Source organism: Rhinolophus ferrumequinum, chromosome 8 (assembly GCF_004115265.2).
Source record: "Rhinolophus ferrumequinum isolate MPI-CBG mRhiFer1 chromosome 8, mRhiFer1_v1.p, whole genome shotgun sequence".
Lineage (NCBI taxonomy): Eukaryota > Metazoa > Chordata > Mammalia > Chiroptera > Rhinolophidae > Rhinolophus > Rhinolophus ferrumequinum.
In genome coordinates this window covers 12,194,361-12,209,042 of record NC_046291.1, presented here as the reverse complement: position 1 = coordinate 12,209,042, position 14,682 = coordinate 12,194,361, and positions in this window count along the sequence as shown.

The following is a 14,682-nucleotide window of genomic DNA, read 5'->3' as shown; positions in this document are numbered from 1 at the left end:
CAGCAATTCTTCCTTCTGTAAACCAAATAGCTCTTCTTTCAAAATAATAATATTAGAAAATTGTAAGTCTTCTATTTTTTCCATATGGCACTCACTGCTAAGAAGTGTCTGAAATAGCTTATTATCTGATTTTTACCTATTAAAAATAGAATGAACTCATATACCCACTTAGTCCTTTCATGCTTCGTAAGGAATATTTCCTGTCCAATATTGGAAAACAGTTTTGGGCGCGATGAGGGAAATTTTAAGGGTGGTAAGATCTTGATTACAGTGACAGGGACACAACTGCAGTCATTTGTCAAAACATGTTGAATTGCATATTGAAAATGGTTCATTTTATTGTATGCAAATTGTTCCACAAGAATGCTAATTTAAAAAAACAAACTCATGGAGCAGAATTCTTGGAATGTGGGCATTTGGTTGAGTATAAATTATGACTCAATGAAGTTAATATAAAAATAACAAATCACCACCTACCAATAAAAACATGGTGAGTTCTACAGTCTAGAGCAGGGGTATCCAAACTTTTTTCAACGTTTTTCACCAAGGGCCATATGCAGTAAAATACACAAACAGCCGGGCCACTCACTCGAGGTGAAGTACGTATTGCCTCACCTGGTTTATTTAAGTAAACTAAATATATTTTTGGAATTTGCTGCGGGCCATTAACAATGGATCACGGGCTGCAGTTGGCCCGCGGGCCGCAGTTTGGACACCCCTGGTCCAGAGTATTAAGGGAAGGGAGTGAAATAGATCAAAGATGGAAGAGAAAAAAAGAGCAGGAATAAACATTGTAAGGCCAGCAACCACTCCCCTCCAAGATAGTGGCAGCTACCTGGTAAATATTTCCGAGAGGCAGGCATGGTTACACAACAAGAAGCAATCAATGTCAGCCGCACTTGAGAAGAATTTAGCACACCTGGCTTTGGGGCCCAATGACATAAGTAATGTACAATGTTTCTAGTATGTGATAAATCTCTGGCCCTGACCCTTTTCTCAATATGTAAAAAGTTCCTGTCACTTTTAGGATTAATGTGATAGTATTCCTATGACAGGTATGTTTGCATGTTTGATTCACGTTCAGTTGGTGAGGAATGTTGACTTGAGATGAGTGTCGCCATGGAATGCTCAAGCTTTGACACAAACTCTCTTGGTTTCCTTGCTCAAGACAAAGAAGGAAGCTGCAAACAGAATTCTGATGATTTCCCACAAGGAAGATTGAAAGATTTCCTCATAAATGAATTTAAAAATGAGCTTTGTTTTTCCTAAGTGGAAGGCTTGGCTGGTTGCCCTAAAGATATCAAATTAGAGGGAGAGGTGCAGAGCGAACAGGTGCGCTGGGATCTGTAAGAGGTGAGGGGTGACAGGTATGTCATGTATTCTGTTTTCTCCACTCGTCTGGCTCACATTCAAGGTTTGTTGATTTATTGTTTGACACTTTAAGGGAATAAGGTCTTTGGGTTCTTAATCTAAAGGCTTTGAATTCTTGTAAAGAACTAAGACAGGAAAATAAAGGAAAATACAGCGAAGAAGAGAGGATAATGTGCGTATTGGCAGATATTATTCCACAATGACCTTTTCCTAGCTCACAGTGGCGTGGCTTACTTGTAATGTGGATGAAAATTCAAAGGGAATTTGCAAAGGCTACTACAAAATGAACTGAGGGTTCTTGTTATAGTGGGAATAGATTATTACAAATATATGACATCTTTTTCTCATGGAAGTTTGTTTTTCCATGTAATCCAATTAGTGGAATGAATTTTGGTTGGAAGTTGAAGGGAGACAGCGATGCTTGGTTTGATGTGGTCCTTTCAGACACGCCCTTCACTGGACTGACAGGCGCCTAGAACAAGGTGAAGTCTGCAGAAGGGATCTGGGAGAGTTAACAGCTGAAGTGCTTAGAGCTCTACAATAGGCAAGACCTGGGGATTTGTGTGATGAACGTAGTCTAGGAGTGACTTTTATTTTTTCCTCTGACAAGCTACCTGTATTGCAAACCACTCACATCCCAACTGGCTGGTGAAACCCAACCCCTAATTCCTCAAGTTGCACTGTTCAGTATGGCAGCCACAGGTGGCTACTGAACACTTGAAATATGGCTAACATAAATTGAAATGTGCTATAATATGCTGGATTTGGAATGTGGGGTAGAAAAAACAGAAAGCAAACTATCTCGTTATATTGATAATATATTGGGATGATCCTGTCTTGGATACAGGGGGTTAAATTTAATGGATTATGAAACTTAATTTCACCTGCTTCTTCTTCTTGTTTTTTAATGCCACGTGGATATTAGAAACTTTTAAATCACACATGTGCCTTGCACTATATTTACACTGGCCAATGCTGTCCTAAGACACTGCCTGCTGCTTTTTCTCTCACTCTGGCGAGATTCAGTCAAGGCAGCATTCAGTGGCCATCTTCAGAGACTCTCCCCTCGGAATTAGAAGTCTACACGTGCAGCATGTTGGTTGTGCCTGTTTAGGGATTTGGCTTGGGGTTGCCAGCCCCTTTCCATCCATCGCATCCTTCTACGTCACAGCTCTGTACGTAAGCCTCGATGGGCTCCAGTTGCGTCCTGAGCTAACTCACAATCCCTTTTTTCCAGCATGTCCTTTGGCTGTGAGTACCAGCATAGCAAACCTCTGCGGAGTTCCAGCCTTAACAAGATTTTCCTTTAAAACAATGGATCTAAGGTAAGGTAATTCATTGGCATCCAGTTGAATATATACCAGAACAGATAAAAAGAATCTTTTTATTTTTTTTTTTTGTCGAGGTGAAAGTTTTGTGCTATATTCTTTCCTTTAATTAAATACACTATTTCATTCTCCTGTCCACAAATAAGAACATGTGGTCTTTTGTACACCTATCCTCACAACAAATCCATTTTCTCCTGGAACTTTTAAAAATCATACGTTTTCCATGACCTGCTAGATCCTCATGCGCTGGTGTCTGCTTTGCCTCTCCATCTCTTTTTGGCTACTCCCCTTCCCATTAAGCTCTCAGCATTTCCCCTTCTCTAAATACACCATTCCAGGCCTCCAAACTCACTCTCTGCTCTCCTGGAATACTCAGCTGTCCCTATCCATCCCCTCATTCCCACCTACTTGTATTAGCTAAATACAATGTAGTTAGTAGAACAAAAGAAATCAATTTTCTCAACACTATAATAAACAAATAAAAGTCTCATGGACATCACAAAGATTTGATAAGTGAGATTCATGGCTGGCACCCGTATTAAAACAAATGTATAACCTCGCACAAAATGGCATCCTATAGGAAGGAGAGGGCACCCTGTTTTGGGAAGTTACATCTGTAAACATAGCAAAGTTCTGAGAAAGGAAGCGAAGTGTGCAACCATTTTTAAAAAATGAAAAAGGAGAAAAAGACACACAGAAAATGTTATGGGAGTATTTTTATTCACCGATTGGCTGTTGGTGATACCGGAAAGTATCTTGTTTATTTATATATTTCAATTGTCAGAAGATTTGTGTCATCTTCTAAGTATCTTGTTTATTTTGCTTATTTATTTGCTAAAGAAGTTGTGGTCTGAAAGTATCTTGTCCATTTACCTATTCAGTTGTTTATTGCAATTCAGGTTGTGTCACTTCTGCAAGAAAATCATCCACCAGGTCCCTCATCAGCATCATGAATAAAGGCGAGTTCTTCAGCCTGGCTTCCCACCTGCTCCTTGCCAACTACACTCCAGACACATGGGGACTGGTTTCTGTCTGTAGAACACTCAGAATTTATTCCCAACTTAGAACTTTGCACAGGCTGTTCCCTCTGCCATGGGTGCCCTTCCTCCTGATCCAAGCATGACCAATGGCTGCTTGATAGTCTGCAAACTGCAGCTCAAAGGTCACCTCCTCTGGGAGGCCTTCCCTAAGGCCCAACTGAAGGTAGCCAGTCTCTACCACAGCACCCACCTGGGGTTTTCTGCTCAGCTCCATCTGATATTTTCCCACATGTTTCTTATTTCGCCAACTAGAATGTAAGCTCCCATAGAAGCAGGAACATTGCTATATTTTCAGAAGCTGGAAAAGTACTTGGGGTGAGGTGGGGCTTTAGTTCCCCTGATGAGGTACAGGAATGGGAAAAGAAGAGACTGTCATAATTAACAGATGCTATGATTATGTGCATAGAAAACCCAAAGCTATATGCATAGGAGAATTTAGCAAAATTGCTGGATTCAAAAATCAGTTTACAAATATCAATTGTAGTCTATATTCCTGCAACACTCAACTTAGAAATGATATCTTAGGAGATATCACCTACACTAGTATAAAAAATGAGTTATACAAAAAAATGTGCTTTGTGATTAATAACACAAGTCAACATCTTGTGAATAATTCATGTTTTCTATTAATTAGGTATTATTCAAAGTCGTCCTTAGGACGTCACTTTAATGAACTTACATGCTGATGTTGAAAGGGAGAGACTACTCCTTGTTTACTGAGGTGTGATTTTGCAGTTATGTCTGCTTTTTTCCTAATTATTCTTACTCTGCATAAATTTACATTAAGGACGAAGGCCAAGAACAAACTGCTGATAGTGCACATACTTCTACTTTTTACCGATGCAAATATCATGCTCTGAAAATTCCTTGAGGGATCACTCTAATTAAAAATAAATGAGAGACAAAGAAATGACGCAAGTGAGATTTGCAATGTTATTCCTCACATTAAAATATTCTTAAAATTATAAATGCAATATATTATAAGAATCAAATAAGACCTATTTAAATTTATTTTAATAATACATTTTTGTTGGCCTTATTAATATTAGTCATTAAGTAGAGGTAATATTACCCATTAAAATACTAATAAAATTGAAAATACAGTGAAAAATCTGTAATGCTGTAAGTAGATTCCCACTTGTGTAAAATACAGGTTATATTACCATTAGGAACTGTGCTCCTTACATGAGCGCCATCTGTCTTGTGTGTGTGTGAACCTGTGTTTAAATCTTGGCTTTGCCACTTAGAAGCTGTGTGACCTTGTGCAAGTTATTTAACCTCTCTGGGCCTCAGTTGCACATGTGTAAAAGGGAGTCATAATACCTACCTCACATAGTTGTTGTGAAGACTCAACGAGTGAAAACATATAAGGCCCAGAACACAACCTGGCACATGTAGGTGCATGATAAGTGTTAGCTGCCACCATCACACCACTGGAAACTTGCACACCCCTAAGGAACCACATCCAATTGTCTAAGATAACAGGCAACGCTTCCACTGAACTTCAGGGAGCAGTGGTTGGCTGCTTTCTCCACGTATAGAAGAGACAGCTACTATATCTATGGGTCACTTTGAGGGAGGACCTGGCTACGTGCTTCTTCCCCACTCCACACCCGTTCTTCCCAGAGAAAGCATCACAGGACCCTCATGCCTTCTCCCTCTGTGCCTCACCCAGCCAAGAAAATTGCCAAGCCAGAGCCTCAATGCTTCTTGTTCTTACGTCTTCCCATAGGAAAAACACTGAACCCCACAGCACTGCTGCCAGCTTCTCAGTCATTCATCCTGGGACAGTTGACTTCCCCAGTCTGTCCTGTGACAGTAATTAAGCAGAAACTAGGAAGCATGTCACTTCAGGTGGGTAAAAACTGAGAGACTGCGCACATTTCTGAAAGCCTTCCCCACCTCCCCGATTGCTTGGGCCCTGCTCTCCGCATCCTTCCTTAGCAGCACTGAACTTATCACAGCCACATGTGGCAATTGAGAGGAAACTATTAATTCATTAAATATGTCATACTGATGGTCTCTAAAAAAAGTCACGCACACATACAAACACGTAGATACAGAGACATACAGACACAAATTTGCAATATTGCAATATTTATTAAACTAAATATTTATTAAACTAAAGCCTCAGTTTTAGTGTCCAGTGGGGCACTAAAGAGCTATGAAGTTTTTAGGAGAACTGAATGGTGTCTTCTCCATTTAGATCAAAAGGTGATAGATGGAGCATTTTGAAAATTGTTAGAGACTATTCAGGAGACATCTCTGCTTTTGTTTCTTTCCTACATTACGGGATTAGAATGAAAGAAAATTTTGTCCTAAGAAGCCGAACTTCATCTCTTACCTCGGAACATCTCCTTTCCATTTGCAAACTACAAATGTTCATATAGCTAAATTATGTGTTAAATTACTTTTGCTCCAAGTGCGCTGAACCATTCTCAAGTGTAACTGAAAACCACATTTGGCCCACTGCAACCGACAAGAATCGACTCAAGCAGGTGGCTTGCTCGCTAATTGCACACCCTTCCTCAGAGTTCTGATCCCATGTGACTTTCCATTCTTTAAGATTGCTGTGCTGGGACTTGTAAAGTGAGGTCTAGAGAAATACGCTATGTTTTTGCATGTGGGAGATATTTCCATGGTGTCTGAGAGCCTTTTTAAAGAAGCTTTGTTCTTATGGTATGATGATATGCAAAGCAATTGAAACAGAGTTCTCTGGTGTACGTGTATCAGTTTCTTTTGAATGTATGAGAGATATTCTCTTAGAAGGAAGCTGCAGCAATTAACTTGACATCCCTGGATCTTGAACTAGGGGAATATTAAAAGCGTCTAGCACTGTGCTGTGAGCATGCTCAGAATTCAAGAAATATTTATTGATGGGCTGGTTGGAAATGATACACTGGACGAGGATGGACGAACGTGTCAAAGCAGCTGGGGGTATTGCTGCTGTGATGTAATTATCTTTGCAGCTGGGAAAGTCTAAATGGAAACTACTTAATATTAATTCTCAGTAAGCATTCTAGACAAATGAGGCAGCTGCACTGGTGGTAGAGTCTTAGCTGTGTGTTAATTATCATTCTTATTATTTTACCTTTTAGATTTCAGGCAGTCGAAAACAAATTTTAGTGCCCCATTTTTCTGTTTAATTAGAATCAGTTTGGTGTTTATCTGGAATTTTTCTTTTATGCCTCACCTGTTCAAGGCCAAATTGAAAAACATAAAAGTAAATTCAGGATGATGCTTGGCTTGAAGGGAGAGAGCTAAATGAGACAACAGTTTCTCAGCTAATGAGCTCAGATCCCACTTTACCAAGAACATTTAAAGAATCCAAAGAAAACTTCTACCGACTCCAACAGACCGTATCTACCCACATACTCGCGTCCCTGGTGTTAATAAGGAACACACAGCTCATGAAAAACATTGTGGCTTATACTTAATATAATTACTGATGTCGCTGAGTTAAAGCCAGCATCTTGTCTGTTCTGCGTTTGTTCCATCTGTTCTTTGTTCTCTTTCTCCTCTTTTCCTGTCTACTGTTGGATCTTTTGTTAATGTATTAGCCATAACTACATGATTTAATGGTTTCTTTAGGGTTTATAATATCCTCTTTAACTTATCACAGTATATCGGCACATAGACTTCACTTTTATTTTTTTTTCTAATAAAAATTTTAGAACAATACACTTTTATATACTTTCATTTCTCCCTTCCCAATATTTATGCTATTGTCGTTATAAATTTACTTCTACTTATATTTTAAACACGATACTGCATTATTATTTTTGCTTTAAACACGAAACTGAAATGACAGAAAAAGTCTTTTTACTCATAGTTGGTTTCCATTTCAAGTGCTTTTCATTTTCTGTGTAAAACTTGTCTTATACTATCTATAAAACTAAATTCAAAATGGATCATAGACCCAAATGCAAAACCTAACATTAAAAAACTGCTGGAAGAAACATAGGAGAAAATCTGTATGAACTTAGTTAGGCAAAGACTTCCTAGATATGACCAAAAGCACCACCCATAAAAGGAAAAAAAAATGGATTTCATTAAAATTAAGAACTTCTGTTCTTTGAAAGATACTATTAATAAAATAAAAAAGCAAGCCACAGTCTGGGAGAAAATATTTGCAAATTTCCTCCCTGAATGTAAAATATATAAAATATACATATATAAACATAATATAAGTTATAGATAAAATATATAAATATATAAAATTTGAATGTAAACGATATAAGAACTCTAATAAACTCTAATAGGGAAACAAACCCAATAAAACAAATGGACATAAGACTTGAACACTTACTGAAGAAGATACATGTATAGCAAATCCGTGTGACCTTGGGTTAGGCAAAGAGTTCTTAGATATGACCAGAATCACAATTCATAAAAGAAAAAAATTGGACTTCAATCAAAATTAAGAATTCTGTTCTTTGGGAGACACTGTTAATAAAAGAAAAGCACATTAAAAGATTCTTAGCATCACTAATCATTAGGAATATGCCAATTAAAGCCACAATGAGATACTACTACGTACAAATTAGAAATAGCACTACTTACAAAATAGAGTGACCATATCAAGTGTTGTCAAAAATGGGGACCGACTGGAGCACTCATTCATTGCTGGGGAGAATGTAAAATGGTTCAGTCATGTTGGAAAACAGTTTTGCAATTTCTCAAAAAGTTAAACATATACCTGCCTGTGATTCAGTTATCCCACTTCTAGGTATTTTCCCAAAACAAATAAAAGCATGTCTCTATACAAAGACTTTTACATGAATGTCCACAGACTCTTTATTTGCAATAGGCAAAAACTGGAAGCTACCCAAATACCCATCAACCAATGGATGGATAAACATATACCCATGCGATGGCATACTCCTCACCAATTTAAAACACCAAATCACTGATGCATGGAATCACATGACTGAGTCTCTAAAAAATTATGTTGAGTAAAAGAAGACAGACAGAAAGGTTCGTAGACTAAATGATTTCATTTACATAAAATTCTAGAAAATGCAAACTTATCTTTAGTGATAGAAAGCAGATAATTGGTGCATTTTATAGAAATGGAATTATTTAGTGGTATGGGGAAAGGCAGGAAAGAGGAATCACACACAAAAAACAAGCCCTAGAAAATCTTCAGGGGTTACGGTACATTCATTACCTTGATTGTGACAATGGTTTCCTGTGTCAAAACTTGTCATATTATACCTTTTAAATAGATACAGTTTATGGTTGGTAGTCTTTTATACCTCAATAAATTTGTTAAAATAAAAGACATAAATCTCTGCTCTTTGGTAGCTTACATACAACTGGGAACAATAAAAGATATGTATATTTTATTAAGTTGAACCATAGAGAATCGCCATTTTTTCAGGCAAAAATAAACAGTATCGTCAGTTTCATGATTTAACCTAATATACTCGTATGTCAATGCTATAGTAGGGTAGAAGTCAATAGGTGCTATGAATGAATAAAAAGTAAGACAAGATAAAGCAATCAGGATTTCCAGGTGAATGCACAGTTTGCAAAGTTTTAAAGAGGCTATAGGGTGATCAGGGAGTTCTCATTGAGATGCTGACATGGAGCAAAGACTCAGAGGAGTGAGGGATAGGGCTGTGGGGGTGCAGGAGGAATGGGGAGGGGACGGGATGGAGAGGGTGGAGCCAAGAGCCTTCCAGGAAGAGGGAAGGGCAGGGTAAAGGCCCTAATGTGGGAGTCTGCCTCACGTATTTCAGGAATAATACAAAGCCCAGTGTGGGTAGAAGCTGAAAGAATTTTTTTTCATAAAATCCTTAATGGGATTTGTTTTTTTTTGTTTTTTTTTTGTTTTTTTTTTGGTTTCCGGTATACAAAACAATGTAACACTTGTCTCATTAGGGAGACCACCTCAGGGAAGATGTAGATGCCTGATCACTGCATGGTACACCTGAAGCTGAAGCTGAAAGAATTTTTTAAAAAGAGATTGAGGAGCTCACAGAAGAGCCCATAAGGCTGGAAAATAAGACTTTGAAGAGACACAGAAACAAAGTGAGAATAAACAGCAGGAACCACAGACAACATGAGGCCTGAGAGGCCCATTCTGGCTGCAGTCAGGACCTTTCCCAGGTTGGCTCCCTCGGCTGCCCTAAACTCTGGACATTGGCACCCATACTACCACTACCAGCTTCAGAGGGAACTCTCCCCAACTCCCAGTCTCCGGTTATCAGCTCCAGATTCACAATTCCAGTGGGGAAATCCATTTCACCAAGTTTGGGTTATGTCCCCAGTCCTCTATGCCAGGAAAGGGGGCAGCAAGCATCTCAGGTTTCCAGCTATTACAGCAGGAAGCAGGCTGTGCCTCTCCCCTTCACTCCCAAACCTAGTTCACTCATAGTGGGAGGGTTCCCTGTACATGAGAAAGGAGATGAAAGGACGTCCAGGAAAAAGAATAAACAATACCTAATTTACCTTCTCTAGTGGAGGACGTGGGAAAGAAGTAGTCTTGACTTTACCTGCCAACATGCCACCAACAGTGCCCATTAGTGATTCTTTGATGGTAGAGAGGAAAACATATATACATATATCATAAAGAGTCCTACTGAAAATAACCTTTGGGGATTGACAATTTGGACTACTACACAAAGCAAGGGAAAATAAAACACAAATTCTCTGTGACAGGACTGTAAAATGGACACTACCTTCCAGGGGATCTGCAAACTGGAACCAACCATGGTACACACATGCAGGGATTCAAACAGCCGCTTGCTGGTTGACAGGACAGAGTATGGCTGCATCTCCTGGCCAAAGAAAACCTGGCCCCCCTGTGAGCATGAATGATGACCGTGGAACTGTGGTCTTTCTCTGCCAGACTGGAAGATTCTTAGAGTCAGGAGGTGTGATGGATGAATGAGAAATCCAAAATACTGAAAGTGATGTTCAAATATACTACCAGGTTTCCCCGAAAATAGACCTAGCTGGGACAATCAGCTCTAATGCGCCTTTTGGAGCAAAAATTATATATAGAGACCCGGTCCTTATTTACTATAAGACCCGGGTCTTTATAATATAATATTATATAATATAACGTAATGTACATAACATAACATACATAAAATAACATAATGTTAATATAATACCGGGTCTTATATAATACCGGGTCTTATATAAGACCAGGTCTTATATTAATTTGTGCTTCAAAAGATGCATTAGAGCTGATTGCCCGGCTAGGTCTTATTTTCACAGGGACACAGGGTCCTTCACTGTTAGCCTAGAATCAGACGACAGTTTATGCGCAAGGAGGAGAGGAGGAACGGGGAGACCTTGAGAGCTGTGTGAAGCATAGAGCCTGAGCAGGCTCCTGGGCTCAGGACTCCGTGATCAGGAGAGCTGTGAGCCTGTGTGTGACATGCTGATGCTTCTGTCTTGAAATGCTCAATAACGTTGCCTTTCAGTTTGTGTGAAGTCTGCTGGGAGCATGCACAAGAGCTGGCTGGAGTCCCTTCTCAGGCATATCCAGCCTTCCGGGCGCCTCCTGGGGACAGGTGTTGGGTCCCTCTCCTTGCTGCTCTTGCCCCTTGGAGGTCAGAGTACCTGCGCGAAACGGTGAGGATTGAGCGTGGCTCCTGGGAGGTCCACCGGTAACCCTTATACAGAAGGATCATGACATTAAATAACAAATAAAATACATCATAACAAGTGGAGAGAGACCGCAGGAGAAAGGAGAAAGCTGTTTTCCTAATTTTGAACCAGAAGCCCCACATTTTCACTTTGCACTGGGCCCAGGAAATTGTATATCCAGCTCTGTACAGAGCTAGTGGGAAAGCATAGCTGTGAGTGTGTGTGTGTGTGTGTGTGTGTGGAGGAATGAGAGGAGGGGGCGTGGGGTAGGAGGCGCCAGCACCCAGACACTTGTGAAAATTGTTCATGGCTTACCTTTGGCATTCAGAGCAGGGAAGCCTTCTCTATGTCCCACCCTTGGCTGTGCACTATTTAAACAAAATATTAAAAAGCAATTACGACGTGCCACATGTTGGTCTGAGTACTGGAGCTCCTATACATAGGATGGTGAGAGTCAGCGAGGCTTGAAAAATAGTGTTTGATCTGAACACCAAGTGGCATCTCATCTGAAGCTAGCCTGACAGATCTGGGGGAGGGGATTCCAGACAGAAGGAATGAAGTCTGGAGATGGACAAAAGCTTGGCTCACAGTGATTTAATGGTGATGTGTGTGCAGAAATGGCTTCACAAAATCATGAGCACGACCCATAATATTTAACTGAAGAAATGTTTCCTCTCTTTGACCTTAGAATGGGAACTATTTAATTTACTAAATTATAGGCTTGCCCAACCCCTAATAGGGGTTATCACTGACTGTCCACTGGAGAGCATTGATAAGCTGCTGAGCAGTAGCTGTGACCTCTATTTACTACCAAGAGTTGAGATGAAATGCCTCTTTGTTTCCTCCAGCTTTCCCTAAAACATCATGTAGAATAAATGTATTCATTCCACAAATCCTGCTTAAGCACCTCTTATATTCAAAGCCTCCGTAGGAGAAACATTGAGAAATAAAACCTCCAGGTCCTTTGGAATCAACAATGGGCAAAAGACAGTTAACCTTGAGAATTTAATGAATACGACAAGAGGTACGAAATCAGTGCCTGCTGGGGTAGAATCCAGGAGGAGCCTAACTGAGGTAGAATCCTTATTATCTAAGCTTTAGTGGAGAGAGGTTCTGTGAGCTGAGCCAAGAATCTGTGTATATGAGATTCTAGTTAATGTCAGGCTAAAAATCTCATAGATTCGATAAAACTCAGTATCTTATGTTATCATTTCATCCTATCATTTCCAAATTCATCCTTAGCATTTTGGAAATTAGATTCCAAGTATGCTCATTTAGTTTACCAAACTTCTCTATGAATAAATTTGCAAAAAAGGATGAGACAAAAAACAGAAGTCAGAAAGACAATGAACCTTTTTACAGTCTCCAGGTCTAAGAATGCAATTTAAAACTCTCGAGGTAACTGAATCATAACCTTATAAAGTCTTGTTCTTACACTATATTTGAAGATTCCTAGGATTTAGACTTCAGCGTACTTTATAGAATACCTAATTTCATCCTTACATTTCAGAAATAATAAAACCAAGGTCCAAGTGTCAAATGGTTTATGTAAATTTATACCTTCTTTTACTGTCCTACGATTTTTTTCTCAGAATACTGTTGGCATATAATAAATTAGGCAGGTTTATGGGTCGTCTCGTTGTCCAGGCTGGCAATAAAGTAAAAGATATAGAAATCAAAATGAAGACAGCACATCTTCCGGATGTGGAAAACACCCTACTTAAGTCACCTCTGTGGTCAGGGACCCACACATACAAGGAACTGGTGATAATCAGGCAAAATAATGGTCCCCAAAGATGTGCACAGCCTAATGCACAGAATGTCCTCAGATTACACAGCAAAAGAGAATTAAGGCTGTAGATGGAATGAAGGATCCTGGATTATCTGAGTGGGGATTTTATCTAGTAAGCCTGGTCAGGTAAGGCTGAGATCTCAAAATGAATAGGAGTTAACAAAATCACAAAAGCCAGAAGAAAGCAACCAGGCAGTAAAAATAGCATAGGCAAAAGTCCTGAGGCTTACGAAGCTTGGAGAGTATGAGGGATTGAAGAAGACAGTATCGCTGGAAGGGATGAACAAAATCTACCTTCATCCTGGAAACAATGGCAAGCCTGCTTTGGCTCAAATGGAGCTATAAACAATTTATTTTCAGGACACAAATTAACTCAGATCAAGTGCATCTTTAAGGAATGCTGCAAAATAATCCATACTATTTTGGAAGGATTTATCTTAATTAAAATTTGAATAAATGTGATTTACTATAGCAATAACAGAATTGCTGTCTATAGAAGAATATGTGGTATAAAAATCCAACTTTTTAAAAATTGAAAAAATTCGTAGCATTTTGGGTTAATTGTATGGTTATTGTAAAGTGTATTTTCAAGAACAACTGAAAATAAATGATCTGGACAGAATTTTAATGAAATTATTCCCATTGATATTGTTATGACTATATGACAGACATGCTGTACCATTCTCCAAGCTCTAAGAGGACTGGGATCCCGTTTCTCCCTGAAGATTCCAGAATGTTTTATGCATTCTTTTCTGATCAGCTGATGTGGTCAGGATACCTATGGCAAAATTCCCTGGTACAAGGAATATATAAAGGAGGGTACCTGACCCAAATTGTTTTTTCTAACCACACACACACACACACACACACACACACACACACACACACACACACAGCTAACAAAATGATTTAATCAAATCACACATGTTACATTTCATGCATGGCTTCATTAAAAACAATAGAATTTACCCCAGACAAGAAAAAAAGCTAAAGATCATCAACACCAAACCGGTATTATAAGAAATGTTAAAGGGACTTCTTTAGAAGTGAAAAAAAGATAAAAAATATGAAATAATAAAATGGCAATAACTACATACCTATCAATAATTACTTTAAATGTAATGGATTAAATGCTCTAATCAACAGACATAGGGTGGCCTGAATGGATAAGAAAACAAGACATTCACATGTGCTGCCTACAAGAGACCCACTTTGGATTGAAACACACACTGAAAGCAAAGGGATGGAAAAGAATATTTCATGCAAATGATAATTTTTAAAGAAGCTGGAGTATCCATACTTTATATTAGACAAAATAGACTTTAAAAACAAAGGCAGTCATGAGACAAAGAAAGAACCCAACAATTTCCACAGCTGGGTATTTATCCAAAGAAACCCCAAAACACTAATTCAGAAGACATATACAACCCTTGTATTCATTGCAGCATTAGTTTACAATAGCCAAGGTACACAAGCAACCTAAGTAGCCATCAATAGATGAATGGATAAAGAAGATATATACGTCCCATATATACAATGGAATATT